Source organism: Triturus cristatus, chromosome 1_2 (genome assembly GCF_964204655.1).
Source record: "Triturus cristatus chromosome 1_2, aTriCri1.1, whole genome shotgun sequence".
In the NCBI taxonomy this organism is placed as follows: Eukaryota; Metazoa; Chordata; class Amphibia; order Caudata; family Salamandridae; genus Triturus; species Triturus cristatus.
This window is the reverse complement of record NC_140580.1, coordinates 253,888,438-253,902,991: the sequence shown is the minus strand read 5'-3', so window position 1 is coordinate 253,902,991 and position 14,554 is coordinate 253,888,438. Positions and strand designations below refer to the sequence as shown.

Genomic DNA, 14,554 nt, shown 5'->3' with positions numbered 1-14,554 from the left:
CAAGCTCTTCAGGGACAGTTCCTTCAGGGTCCTCTAGATCATCTTCCTGGGAAGGCTGATCATCACTTGTAGGCAGGGGGGAAGGCACAGCCTTAACCCTCCTGTTCTTCCTCTTGGTAGGTGCTTGGTCCATTGTTCCAGGATCCAAGACCTGTGGTTCAGTAAGGCACTTTTTGGCCTGTGACCTGGTCACAGCAAGGACATGTGGTGATATACCTAACATCTCTGCATGTGTCCTGTACTCCACTTCTGACCATAGAGAACTCTCTAGGTCATTGCCCAACAAACATTCTACTGGGAGGTCTGCACTAACCACAACCCTTTTGAGGCCAGTTACCCCTCCCCATGAGAAGTTAACAACTGCCACACTATGTGAAGTAGTGGCATTGCTGGCATTGGTCACCAGGTAATTCTCACCTGGTATGTACTGTCCAGGATCCACAAAGCCGGATGTCACCATAGTGACACTGGCACATGTGTCCCTGTAGGCTTGAGCCACTTTTTCATTAATTAAAGGAGTCTGTCTGTACTTGCCCAGGTTACTGGGGCTCACAGTCAGGGACAAATCCATGTCCCCATCACAGATCAAGACTGCCTGTGTCAGGGTTCTGTCTAAGTCAGAATCTCCTTCAGTTCCCATAGTGATTCCCACTACACCCTTTGTCTGGGGACCAACACTGCTAACAGTAGTACTGGGAGCAGGTGCCTTAGGGGCAACAGTGTTGGGGGCTCCACCCTTCTTACAATCACTAGTCCAGTGAGTTGTATTCTTGCAAGATTTGCACCAGGGTTTCTTTGGACCTTCTTTCTTCTTCCCTTTAGGCTGGGACCCACCCTCGTTAGTACTAGTTTGGGGCCCTGTTGAAGACTTCTGGTCTTTGGATTTCTGATCTCCACCCTTTTGGTCTGTTTTCTTCTGATCACCCCCTTGGCCCTGGTTCTGGTTCTTTTGCTTAACCCTGGTTCTGACCCATTTGTCTGCCTTCTTTCCCAATTCTTGGGGAGAGGTCAGATCTGAGTCAACCAAGTGTTGATGCAGTTGCTGGTTCTGACAGTTATTTAAAATCTGTTCTCTCATCATCAAATTGTACAATCCTGTATAATCAGATACCTTACTTCCCAGCAACCAACCCTCCAAAGCCTTAGTGGCACATTCAATGTATTCAGACCAGTCCTGAGTCTGTGTCTTCTGGGTGTCTCTGAACATTAACCTGTACTGTTCAGTGGTTAAGCCTAACCCATCAACTAGGACACTCTTCAGGGCTCTGTAATTTCTGACATCCTCCTCCCTAACAGTGAGGAGTCTATCTCTGCCTCTTCCTTCAAAGGAGAGCCATAAGATTGCTGCCCACTGGTCTTCAGGAACCTGCTGCACTTTGCAGGCTCTCTCAAGAGCAGTCATCCATTTGTGGAGGTCATCCCCACTTTTGTAAGGGGGCACAACCTTGGACAGGTTCCTATTGTCAAAGACCCTATCTTTGTCCTTAGGGACAATGCTGCCACCAGTGGGTATAGACCCACTCTCTTTAGGTTGCCTAGCCTTACTCAGTTTCTCTTCCATCAGAGCTACTTCTAGCTCCTGTCTCCTGATTCTCAGCTGAGCTTCCTGCATTCTGGCCTCATGCTCCCTCCTCTGAGGGGTGGTCATACTCCTTCTGGAGTGACCTTGAGAGCCTCTAGAGGCATGAGAAGCGTTAGATTCACCTGAGTGATTTCTTTGCCTCCCAAACCCCTGGTTAAGTCCACTGGGGAGATCCAATGGGATGATCCCATTGTCAGTCCCCAATAGCCTTAGGTTAGCTGGGCCACGTATAACACTTGGCACTGGGCTAGTTCTCCCTTCATCCCCACTAACATCTGTATCCCTATCACTTTCATCCTCTGTAGTATGAATCTCATCTAAGGGGTGATTATTGGAAAGGGGTACCTCAGTTGCATCTTCAGAAGGGGGGCCTCCTGTTCCAGTCCCTAAGGGTCCTAACTGTGAGGCTTTCTTGAGAGCTTTCTGATCTTCATCAGCTTGTAAAAGCTCTCTGAGTTCAGCAGAGGTAGGGTTCTTGGGCTGTTTAAGGCCCCTGATATTTGCCAACTGCCTGAGCTCATTTTGATTTAGGGTAGCAAAGAGAGTTGGTGCCCTCTGGGGGTCACTCTCGACAGAGAGAAGTACCTTGGACCCCTCTGCCCCCTCCATTGCTCTTAAGTGTGGGTGGAAGTGTTGCAATCTACCTACACTTGGGTTTACCTACTAAACCTATCTAGTAGTTGTAGTCAGGGTGTGCTACTCCCTTTGCTCTACAACAACTAAGTTCAGTAGAACTTAAGTATATCTATCTTGTTTTATATGTACCTACAGGTACCTATGTGATCTTTCAATTGGTAACCAAGAGATTACAATGGTAAAACACAGCAAGCTCAAATCCCACCGCTGCCACCAATGTGAGAAGTTGGCCTGGTATATGATGTTCACTAGTTAAAGTGACCACCTTGTACCTTGCCAAGCAACCCTTATGGTGTGGTTGTAAGTCAACCTTTTCGGACTAGCTGCCCTAGTGGTAGCGTAGGCTAAGCAGTCTTTGAGGCTAAACTCGTTAAAGCGTGTTAAGCAGGCTGTTTTACCAAATGCAACCCCCCTTTATACCAATGAAAGGACACCACACAGATATATATTGAAAATATATATGTATTTATTTCTCAAAGTAACCCCTAGACTCTTTATGAGCACAGGAGCACAAATCGTTAAACAAGACAACGTTATAATATACAGAAGTTGCACTTTATATGGATGGGCCCTGGTGGCCACTCAAACCATATACTAAAATAGTGGTATAAGTACCACGAACAGGAAAGTGAAAAGGCCTAGGGCCTCTAGAATCGCTGGGCCTACAAGGAGCTAACTTCAGTTAGTGACCAGGAGGTCCACGGGTCGCGTGTGCAGTGAGGAAAGTTACACGCGGGCTCCCATAGGTTTTCAATGGGTGCGTAAAAGTTAAAAAGTTACTGCAGAAAGGGTCTTCTGGGTGGACTACGATCTCAAGATTTGAAACACAGACACTAGAGATGATTCTCTACACTTGGGCACCGGAGTGCCAGCTTTACCTCACCCACAGGAAGCGGGTGCATAGGCCTCGAAGTGCGTCGGGTTTCTTCTATCGATTCAATGGAGCCTGATGACAAAGATGCTGCAGGCGGTCGGTCCAGAAGAGCTGCGTTGGATCCAAGGGTGGATCGGAGTTGTAGAAGACCTGAAAGCAGAGTGGACAGTGTTCACTGTCACTAGCCAGTGACCGGCGTGGCACCAGGTAGGTACCAGGCGATGTCGGGTGCAAACAGGTGGTTAGGTGTAGCTTGTCTCCGCAGCCACGTGGTCCCTGAAGGTCGACGACGTCCAGGAGTCGAGTCACGAGCTGTCCCACGCAGGCTCTCGCTGACGGCGGTGTCGGCGACTCGAAAGAAGCAAACAAGCCTTGGCAAAGGCAGGAGTCGTGGAAGTTCAAGAAAGCTGATTGTTCTGACCAGCAAGGTCAGAGGGGCTGCTCTTTTGGGGAGCAGCTAGGGCCAGTCTGGAGCAACCAGACCAGCGTTGTTGATTTTCAAATAGGTCGCCAAAAATGGCCACTAGCCAACGGGCCAGGGACCGGGCAGGCGCGTCGAGATGCAAAGTGCAGAGGGGCCCCACGCAGATCGTGGAGATGCTGGAGGGCTCACCTTTGGTGCAGATGCTGCTCGGGGGTTGGGCTTCTCAGGACCCAAAGCACAACTTGGAGGGAGCCTCTGTCGTTGCACCTGCAGCTTGTCGTCGGTCTTCCAAGATGGCTGGCTCCACGTGTCTCGGTGCCTCCACGGGTTCCTTCTTTGCAGGGACTGTGGATCGGGCTGTGAGAGGTCTGGAGGTCCAGATCTTGTCGGGCTCTGGGCTCGGGCTCCGGCAGGAGGCGGTGGCAAAGCAGACGTTCAATAGCTGGTTGGTGCTTGCGTTAGCAAAATGGTCACTCCCTGACCATAGGGGAGATTTCCTTCAGTCCTCTGTGCAGCAGAGCGTCGAAGTTCCCGTCTTCTTCTTGTGGTTAAGTTGATTCCAGGATGTCTGAAGTCTTAGGACCCAGCTCCTACCTTTAAGCGGATTCTAGGGGCCGGACTACCTGCTAGGTCCCCCCTAAGGGTGGGACCAGGAAGGGGGGTGGTTACACCCCCAATCCTTTGTCCAGCTCGCCCCAGGTCCGGGGCTGGTGTGCCCCAGGACCGGATTGAACTGGCATATGCACTGAGGCTCCTTGTGAGCCTCAGGCATGTCTGGTTTCTTTCAAGCCCTACCTGACCAATACACAAAATCCTGTCTGGGGTGGTGCTCGCACCTCCCCTGGCAGGAAACCCTTTGTCCACGTCTCCCAAGCTGGAAGGACTCCCAGCAGCAGGAGGGCAGACTTGTGTCTGTGGTGGCAGCATCCATTTTGTGGAGCTGAGGCTATGTCTGATTTTACCCGGGTTTCAGGTACTGTACATGTCGTGTCCCTCTAGAAGGGTGGAATGCTAACCCCGTCGCCAGAATTGGCGAGGGGTTAGTATTCCAATTCGTATGACACCTTACTCGACATGTTTTGATAAAGCCAAACCAAAGATAGCATTTAACCGCGAGGTTCATAATGCACTTAAGAGTATATGGTATGACGATATCTGGAAACGGTAGAAGGAAGTTGTTCCGACCACTGCAGACAGGCTCAGCTCATGCCAGAGCACCATCTCACATGGAACCAAGCACTCTGCCTCCAGGATTATTAAGGCCTGCCATAGGAGTGACTTATAGGTTAACATGTGTCCCATTTAAGGTTAGGTATAGGTATACTACACCTAAGTAAGAGGTGGTTACACCAACTTACCCCAGCTGAGTGATCAGCCAGTTGTGTCAAATTTGTTAGGCCAAGCCTGGGGTGGCATAATACATGATTCAGCCCCGGGCAGGCCTTAGATACACCAATGCCCTGGGTACCTAGTGTACACTGGTACAGGGGCTCACAGGGTGATCCACTTCCAATTGGTTATGCACCTAGGGTGCATAGTGTCAATTTAGTTAGAGAGAACAGCAGGCTGGGGGTCTGATTAGCAGGCCCACAGCCTCAATATGTCAAAAACCAGTGAAGCAAAAAGCAAAAATTTGGGGTGACCATAGGATAGCAGACCCTACTCTCCTACAGGCCATCCGCGAAGAAAAGGCAGGGTGGTGACAACACTACCCCAGGGCGTGACTGGCCACATGTGTTCCTGCGAAAACGGGGGCGGTCCCACTCTCCCTCTTGATTGAAGGTGGAGGCCGCTGGCAATTGGGAAACCTCATGTAGTCACTTGATCGGTGAGCACCACTCTCCGTGTCTCTCATGGCAGAGGGAGCCTCACAAGAGGGGATTATGAAGACCGTTTGGCTTAACGGCAAAGAAACGCTGGTCTGGAGAATGTCCCGCTCCGCCATGTGATGGCTGTTGTGGGTTCCCCTTGGGTCACGGCGCACAAAGTGGTGAGGTTAAGATGCCAGGAATGCAGGCGGGCAGATAAAGAAAAGCTTACACTGGTGTCTGCGTACACCGTTCTTCAGCCTACCAGGAAAAGGTCTGGAATCCATGAGCGCACCAAAGTGGGTGCCTGCTTTTGTCCCAGGGGGCACCAGGGAGTAAGTGCTTCAAAATCAGGCCGGTTTGAGGCAGACAAAGCGTTCACCACACACTGTACTTCAAAGTAAACTTCTGGCTCTTCAGACCATCATCAAAAGAAGCACCTCACTCGTGCCATTTGCCAGGAAAGTGAGCAGAAGTCAGGAGCAGACCACATTGCTCACCACTCGGGCAGGGAAACAAACAGCAGGCCAGCACATAAGGCTGCGCAAGTAGTAGTCCTTCCTACAACCCAGCAGGCCGTACAACAAGGTAGGCAGTCCAAATGGCAGTTCCTGCTGGCAGCACAACAGTCCCCTGGCAAGGTGCAGCATGTAGAGCCAGCAGCATCTGGATGTAGGTCCCATGCAGTGTCTCACGATGTGGGGTCAGAGCCCTTGTAGTTCTACTCAAAATGTCTTTGATGTGGAGGTAACTTCAAAAGAACTTTAGAAGTGCACAACACCCCTATTCAGACCCAGCTCTGGCTCCCAACATAAGAAGTGGGTAAACAAGTCCTTTGTGTGAGGGCATGGCTCAGCCTTTACAAATGTAAGTGTGCCCCACCTCCCTCTCTCCCAGCCCAGGAAGACCAATCAGTATGCAGATAAATGCAGATGCAACCCTGTTAAACCCAACCCTTCCTGTGTGATGGCTGTCTGGGAAATATGCACAAAGCGTGGCTCTCACTGTACCAGAGACTTGGATTAGAGTCAGGCTGCAAAGCAGAGGAGTCATAAGCACAGTGCATTGCCCACTTTCTAAAAGTGGCATTTCTACCATAATAATGAAAAATCCCATATCTGAAAGAAAGAGTTAGTTATAGATTCCTTACCTTAGAATTCCCCCAGGCGTCAGACTGGATCCGGAAAGTTTTTCGTCAGCAGTACCCCTGCGCGTCGAAGGTGGCGTCGATTGACTCCGCGTTCGGCGTCGTGGTCGCCGGGATGCCGTCGCGGTAGCTACATAGACGCTGACGTCAGTTCTTTCTTTTTCCCCGCCGGCAAGCGCAGATCCGTTGAGAGCGGTACCGCCAGTCATTTTTTGACTGAACTTTTTCTCGACTTTGTTGTTTTTTGAATCCATCGACTCCTGGTGCACGAGGGATGCCCGGCTTTAAGGCTTGCGGTTCCTGTAACCGACTGATGTCAGTGACGGATCTGCACCACGTGTGCCTCTACTGCCTGGAGCGCGATCCCAAGTCGTGCTCCGACTGCAGGACCATGGCCCGAAATCTTTGCGGGGTCGGTCCCGAAAGCTGCTCGAGACCCGGCAGTCGGCTTTGCGTTGCTCGAGGTCGCAGAGATGGTCAAGGGACCGGTCGCAGAGCCAACACCATTCTAAGTCGAAGTCTTCGCACTCTGGGTCAGGTAAGTCGAAGCACAAAAAATAGTTGAAGAAGCATCACCACTCTTCGGCTTATCCCCGTCGGTTGGCCGATGCGACGAGGGATGTGGATGGGGCTCCTCCCGCAGCTCCGCGTGCGAAGCCCGTAGGGTCGACTCTGGGTACCCCCCCTTTCCCTGGACCGGGAGCGACCCCTGCCCAGCTTTGTCAGTTTTACGAAGCGATACACGCCATCTTTGGGCAGCCCGACTCTGCGGGGGTGCCTTCGGGACCCGCAGACTCGGCTGGGGGCCTTGGGGCTTCCACCTCGGTGCCGCTGGATCCAGATCGGCGCCTTTCGACCTTGTTACACCTCCCCAGGCGCCGATTCCACCGGTACCACGTTAATCACCGGCATCAGCTGTGTCCCCAGCCGACGTCGACCTCGGCCTCCACCTTGAGGTAGACATGTAGTCGGACGCCAACATATACTTTTGTGCCCCTGTTCTACCCTGGCTCTTTGAGACCAGATTGGCAGCCAGAGGAGGACTGGGAGGGGTCTGAGGACCCTTTAACCGACCAGTTGGTGTATGAACAGGACTGGAGAGAGGAACTGGGGGAAGCCAGTAGTCTAGATACCTCACCAGACCTTGGCATGTTGTCTCCTCCCACCGTGGCTACGGAGGAAGGAGCGTCATACACAGTGGTGTTGCGTAGGGCGGCTGAGGCGCTCCACCTCGAGCTACCTACGGTGGCAGTCAGGACTAACCTCCTGACAGAGGTCCTTTCAACCGGCAGAGAGCTCTTCGGAGCCCCTGCTGCCGTTTAATGAAGTCCTCACGGACATCCTTTTGGGCACCTGGTCCAGGCCCAACACAGGGGCTCTTGTGGACAGGATGATTGCCCGACTCCACCGCCCTGACTCTGGCAACTCCACTTTCCTCTCCCAGCACCCCACCCCTGAGAGTTTCTTGGTCCAAGCCTCCACTACTAAAGGCACATTCCCTAACGCCCACCAGATAGGGAATCCAAAAAGCTGGACCACCTTGGGAAGAAAATGTTTTCTTGGGACTGCAGTCGGTAAACACTGCATGTCTGTTGGGCCATTACAACCCTCTCTATGTGGGATACGGTAGCGCAGGTGCTGCCCCAGTGCCCGGAGGAGTCCCGGGCCGTGCTTTCCCATGCAGTTGCGGAGGGGAGAGACGCAGCAAAGTTTACCATCCGCTGTCGGCTGGATACTGCCGACACACTTGGCACGACAATTTCCACGTCAGTAGCCCTTCGACGCTACACCTGGTTGCTTTCGACTGGTTTTTCCGGGGATGTCCAATCCACCCTTATGGACATGCCGTTTGATGGCCATCGCCTTTTCAGCAACAAGGCCGACAACGCGCTGGAGTGCTTTAAGGACTCTCGGGCTACGGCCAGGTCCTTGGGCCTCTCCACCACCCGCCCTGCGCAGTCTGCCTTTCGCCCCTTTTGTGGCTAAAGAAGGGGATGCCCCACCACATCTTGCCCAGAGCCACAGGCCAGCGCAAGCTGTTCAGCCTCAGCACGGCCGGGGACGTGGGAGCCAGCACCGTGGTTCTGGGGACCAGCGGGTTGGCCAGTCCACCACAGCACCCTCTTGAGCAGTCTCCAAACCCTCCTAGTCCGACCTTTCAGGACCACATAACGCCAGTGGGCAGCAGGATCCGACATCACCTCCCCCACTGGCGCACCATCACATCGGACAGGTGGGTTTTGTAAATAGTCCCAAGGGGCTACTCCCTCCCCTTCTAGACTACCCCTCCATCCATGCCACCTCAGTACCATTGCATGTCATAGGATCATCTGGCCCTTCTCCGACAGGAAGTTTCGGCACGATTGGCAAACGGAGCCATTGAGCGTGGTTCTGCCTCAGAATTAGGTTGTGGTTGCTATTCCCACTACTTTGTGGTGCTCAAGAAGGGCAAAGGCCTGCGTCCTATCTTGGATCTCAGGAACGTCAATCGCTTCAAAATGTTGACGATCGCTCAGTTCTTGTCTGCCCTGGAGACTGAATGGTTGCGTTGGACTTGCAGGACGCTTATTTCCACATCCCCGTTCTGCCGGCCCACAGGCATTGCCCATGGTTCACGGTAGGCCACAAGCATTTTCAGTTGATCGTGCTCTCTTTTAGCCTTACCAGCGCCCCTCGGGTGTTCAGGAAAGTGATGGCAGTGGTCGCAGCTCATCTGCGCAGATCAGGGCTTCCAGTCTTCCCCTATTTCGACGACTAACTGTTGAAGACTGGCTCACCCCAGGCTGTCGTCTCCCACCTCCAGACTACGGCCGACCTCCTGCATTTGCTGGGGTTCTCCATCAGTGTGCTGAAGTCACACCTGACCCTCTCTTAGAAGCTCCTCTTCATCAGAGTGGTTCTGGACACGACACAGTTTCGGGTTTATCCTCCCCAACAGCGAGTCTGGGAGATTCGGGCTATGATTCCGATCTTTTAGCCTCTATCCCGGGTTTTGGTCAGGATGACCCTCAGGCTGCTGGGTCTGATGGCCTCCTGCATTATGCTTTTGGATCATGCCAGATGGCATATGCGGGCTGTACAGTGGGACCTGTTCCAGTGGTCACAACATCAGGGGCATCTGTCCGATTGCGTCCAATTCTCGGCACTGCACGCCAATTGCAGTGGTGGCTCACGAACCAGGATTGGGTCGGCGGCAGATCCCTCTCCCATCCCCAACCATAGCTCACAGTGGTGACAGATGCATCACTCCTGGGATGGGGCGGCCACATGGGGAGGCGGAGATCAGAGGTCTCTGGTCTCCTTCGGAGTCCGGGCTCCACATCAACCTTCTGGAGCTTCGGGCGATACGTTTTGCACTCAAATCATTCCTTCCCTCTGTCCGGCGAAGAGTAGTACAGGTGTTCACAGACAACACCCCCGCCATGTGGTACTGCAAGAAACATAGCGGGTGGGGTTGTGGACCCTATGTCAGGAGGCCCTCCGCCTCTGGACATAACTGGAACATCCGGGCATATCCCTGGTGGCTCAACACCTGGCAGGTTCCCTGAAAGCCAGGTCGGACGAACTCAGCTGCAGGTGATGGATCACGAATGGCGTCTTCACTCGGAGGTTGTCAATGTCTCTTTCAGCAGTGGGGAGAGCCTTGGTTAGATCTATTCGCCACCGAAGAGAACGCACAATATCAGCAGTGTTGCGCGTTAGAATTTCCAAGGCGGCACTCGCTAGGCAACGATTTTCGTCGCGAGTGGAGTTGGGGTCTTCTCTACGCCTTTCCACCTATACCACTTCTGCCCAGAGTGCTGAAGAAGGTCAAGCGCGACCGGGCCCAAGTCATTCTTGTGGCTCCGGATTGGGCACGAAGAGTCTGGTATTCTGAGCAGCTCAACATGGCCATTGATCCTCCGAACCAACTGCCTCTTTGGGAGGATCTTCTGTCGCCGCAGTAGGGGACGGTCCTCCTCCCGAACCTGTCCAGGCTCCACATCCTTGCGGGGAGATTGTTCGGCGACAGGTGACGTCGTTTGACCTGCCTCCCGAAGTCTGTGATGTTATCTTGGCAGTCAGACATCCCTCCACTAAGACGGTATATGCCTGGTGATGGAACACATTTGTGGCATGGTGCACAGCAAAGGCTGTCGATCCCCTTGCTGCCCCTCTTTCTGAGGTTCTCTTGTTCCTCCTTTCTGGGCACTCTCAAAGGCTGTCTGCCATTTCTGTCTTCCTTAGGCTTCCTGATCAGCCTGCTCTTTTAAAGTCCCCTGTTGTAAATAGATTCCTTAAGGGCATTACTCATACCTTCCCTCCAGTTCCCTTCGTAATGCCCCAGTGGGACTTGAACTTGGTGCTTACTTATCTTATGTGCGCTCCCTTTGTGCCGCTACATAACTGTCCGCTCAGGCTTCCTACTTTTAAAACTGTCTTTCTGGTGGTCATCACCTCTGCACACAGGGTGAGTGAGCTACAAGCTCTTTCTTCCAAGCCTCCCTTTTTAGAACTAGACCTTCCTTTCTTCCCAAGGTGGTTACTTCTTTCCACATTGGCCAAACCATTTCTTCGCCCACCTTCTTTCCGCCTCTGCATCCTTCAAAAGAGGAAGAGAGGCTCCTCCGTCTGGATCCAAAATGTGGACTTTCGTTTTACTTGGATCGCACAACACAATTCCGGGTGGGCGACCAGCTCTTTGTTGGTTACGTGGACGCTGGGAAAGGTTGGGCCGTGCACAAACTGACCATCTCCAGGTGGGTCGTTCTGTGCATCAAAGCCTCCTATTCTTTGGCAAAGAAGGAGCCTCCAGTGGGACTGCGTGCCCATTCCACTATGGCGACTGCAGCTACCACTGCTTGGGACGAGGAGTCCCCCTAAATGCCATCTGTCAGGCAGCTATGTGGGCATCACTGCACACGTTCACCAAACACTACTGCCTGTACAGCCAATTCTGGAGAGACGGCTTCTTTGGCCATTCTGTTCTCCAGGACTTTCTGGTGTGAACTTAGTTCGGAGACCCACCTCGGGGTTGATATTGCTGGGGTATCTATTCTAAGGTACAGAATCTATAACTGTTTTTTTTCAGATGAACAACCTACCTTCAGTAACAATATATCTGTAAGAAACCTAGGTTAGTTATAGATTCCTTACTGCCCCACCCATCATCCCCATTCTGCAAACTGATTTCTAGGGTTAAGGACATCCTTTCAGGGCCCTAGTTTTGTACACCAGTGGTCAGTGTCTTGCATGGCTCGGCGCTTCTGGCGTGGATAGTCGGGTACAGAACTGACGTCAGCGCGTGAGGGCGGTGTCTATGTAGCTACCACGACATCATCCCGGCGATGCCGACGACAAACGTGAAGTCGACCGACACCACCTTCCGATGCGCAGGGGTACTGCTGACAAACTTTACTGATCCAGTCTGACGCCTGGGGGTAAAGCTAAGGTACGGAATCTATAACTAATCTATGTTTCTGACATATCTCATTACCGAAGGTAAGTAACTTGTTCTTTACTAGTAAGCGGGAGAGGATGTGGTCCGTCGGCTAGACTGCCGGCTTTGGTGCTGGAAACCAGGGTTCGAGCCTCGGGGTCGCGTCCACATCCTGTGATTCTGGTCAAATCACTTAATCTCCCTGTGCCTGAATATGTAATGTAAATACGGTGCTCATGTACAGTTCTCCAATACCTTCGGGTCGAGTTCGCGCTATATAAAAGATGCACAGAAAAAAAAAGTAAGCAGGATTTATCACCACTATTCCAAACATACCAAACATGGCAAGGCTGCACCTTTAAGATCAGAAATTTTCCACTTACAAACATATAAGGGGATTCCCAAACCTAACCTATGAAAGGAGTTGCTCTCACTGTAGTGAAAAACGAAATAGGGTGTTTGTCACTACCAGGGCATGCCACACAATGAAGGCACATGTCCTACCTTTTACCCACACAGAACCTTGCCCATAGGGCTAACTAAGGCCTACCTTAGGGGTGACCTATATGTAGTAAAAAGGGGAGTTTCAGGCTTGACAAGTTACTTTAAATGCTAAGTCAATTTGGCCGTAAACTGCACTCGCTGGCCCTGCAGTTGCAGGCCTGAGACTTTGAAAGGCTTCTTCTGCGGGTGGAGCAAGAAGCGCTGCAAGCCCACTAGTAGCATTTAATTTACAGGCCCTGGATATATTGGATACCACTGTACAAGGGACTTACAGGAAAATTAAATATGCCAGAAGGGTATAGACCAATCATACCTTGTTTAATGAAGAGAGCACATGCACTTCAGCACTGAATAGCAGTGGTAAAGTGCCCAGAGTCCTAAAGCTAACAAGCACAGGTCAAAAAAAATACAGGAAGACTGCAACAAGTTTGGGGATAAGCCTGCAAAGAGGGCCAGGTCCAACATCCACCCCCTGTGAGCTGACCAATCTGAACCTGCCTCTTCTCGTGAATTGGCATTTTATCCTAGCAGGTGTGTTTTGAAGTAATGTGGCTCAGTTAAGGTATTCTTAGTAGCTATTTCTGCTTGCAGTCATTTGCCTAACCCATGCTTGATCCTTAGACGTATTTGTTTCTATATTCTTAAAGAGTTTATGTAATTTTAGTTGATGTCGCATTTGTTTCCTGTCCCATTTATGTTTCCTTCCCAAAAAAATGTAATCTATTTCGCACATTCCGAAGGGTTGCTCCCTTATCTTATATATTGTCTCCCTTGGAAGACTACATTCTTATTGGCAACAGCTTAAGTTAAGAGGGTCAATTAAATGCAAGCTTTAGGCTCTCTTCCATTTTCAGTGTTCGCAAAAAATGTGGTTGTGCTTAGTAGGAAAACAGCCTTACTCCGACAAGTTGACAACAGAATCCCAATTAGAGAAGGTGGTCAAACTGTCTTTGTTTTTTCACGTTGGCCAACACATCCGAGGACGCGCAAAGACTGCACAGATTAGGCCGGTAAACAGCCTTTAGTGCGCGGCTGCTAGTGCTCATACCATTACTTCACAAGCGTTACTATGCTTGCGATGTTACAACACGTACCATTAGTACGCAAGTTGTTACATCGCAAGCTGTGTTACAACGCATGTGTTGTAATGGTATGTGCTATCCACTTCGTTGTTTGGAAGGAGCTTCCGTTTCCAAACGACGTGCAGATCTGATGTCACTGGAAGCCAGAGAAGAGGAACCACGGAGGAGAGAGAGGTAAGTGTAGTTTTTTTTGTGTCGTGCAGGGGTAGTCTTTTAGGTTGTAGGGTTGTGTTTGAGTAGTGTAGGGTCGTGCTGGGGCTCGTGTTTTAGGGTTTAGGGTAGTGATGTGGTGTATGTGTAGGGTAGTGTTTTAGGGTTTATGGTAGTGTCGGGGGGTCGTGCAGGGTAGTGTTTCAGTGTAGGGAAGGGACTGGGGTAGGGGCAGGGTTGTGCTGGGGGTTGTGTTTTAGGGTTTAGGGTAGTGTTGTGGTGTGAGTGTAGGGTAATGTATTAGGGTTTAGGTTAGTGTCAGGGTGTAGTGCAGGGTAGTGTTTGGGTGTAGGAGCAAGACTGGGGGTCGGGGGAGGGTTGTGCAGGGGGTAGTGTTTTAGGGTAGTGTTGTGGTGTTTGTGTAGGGTAGTTTTTTAGGGTTTAGGGTTGTGTTGGGTTGTCGTGCTGGGTAGTGTTGTAGTGTAGGGAGCGGACGGGGGAAGGGTGAGAGTCATGCAGGGAGTAGTGTTTTAGGGTAGTGGTGTGGTGTTTGTGTAGTGTTTAGGGTTTAGGGTAGTGTCGGGGGGTGGTGAAGTGTAGTGTTGGAGTGTAAGGTTCAGGCATGGGGAAGGTCATGTAGGGGGTATTGTATTAGGGTTTCGGGTACAGTAGTGATGTTTAAGTAGTGTTAGGTAGTGTAGTGTAAGCATGATTTTAGTGCGATGTTTTTAATTAGCATAAACCATAGTACATCTATAACCATTTGCGTTACAAATGTATGCGCAGTTAAAACTTGCGAAGTAATGGTTTATGCTAAGTAAAAACATCGCACTAAAATCATGCAAATTAATGGTATGCGGAGTATCGACATACGTCCGAGAAGTGCTCTCCGTCACTTTAGTCACACAAGACAGTCTAGTTAGTACAT

The 14,554-nt window shown here is 51.2% G+C and overlaps 1 protein-coding gene across 5 annotated transcripts in view; it reads left to right on the top strand.

The window, feature by feature from the left end:
* Nucleotides 1–14,554, top strand: part of GBF1 (golgi brefeldin A resistant guanine nucleotide exchange factor 1) — a 2,300,480-nt gene that overhangs the window by 1,531,058 nt on the left and 754,868 nt on the right. The window lies entirely within an intron of this gene.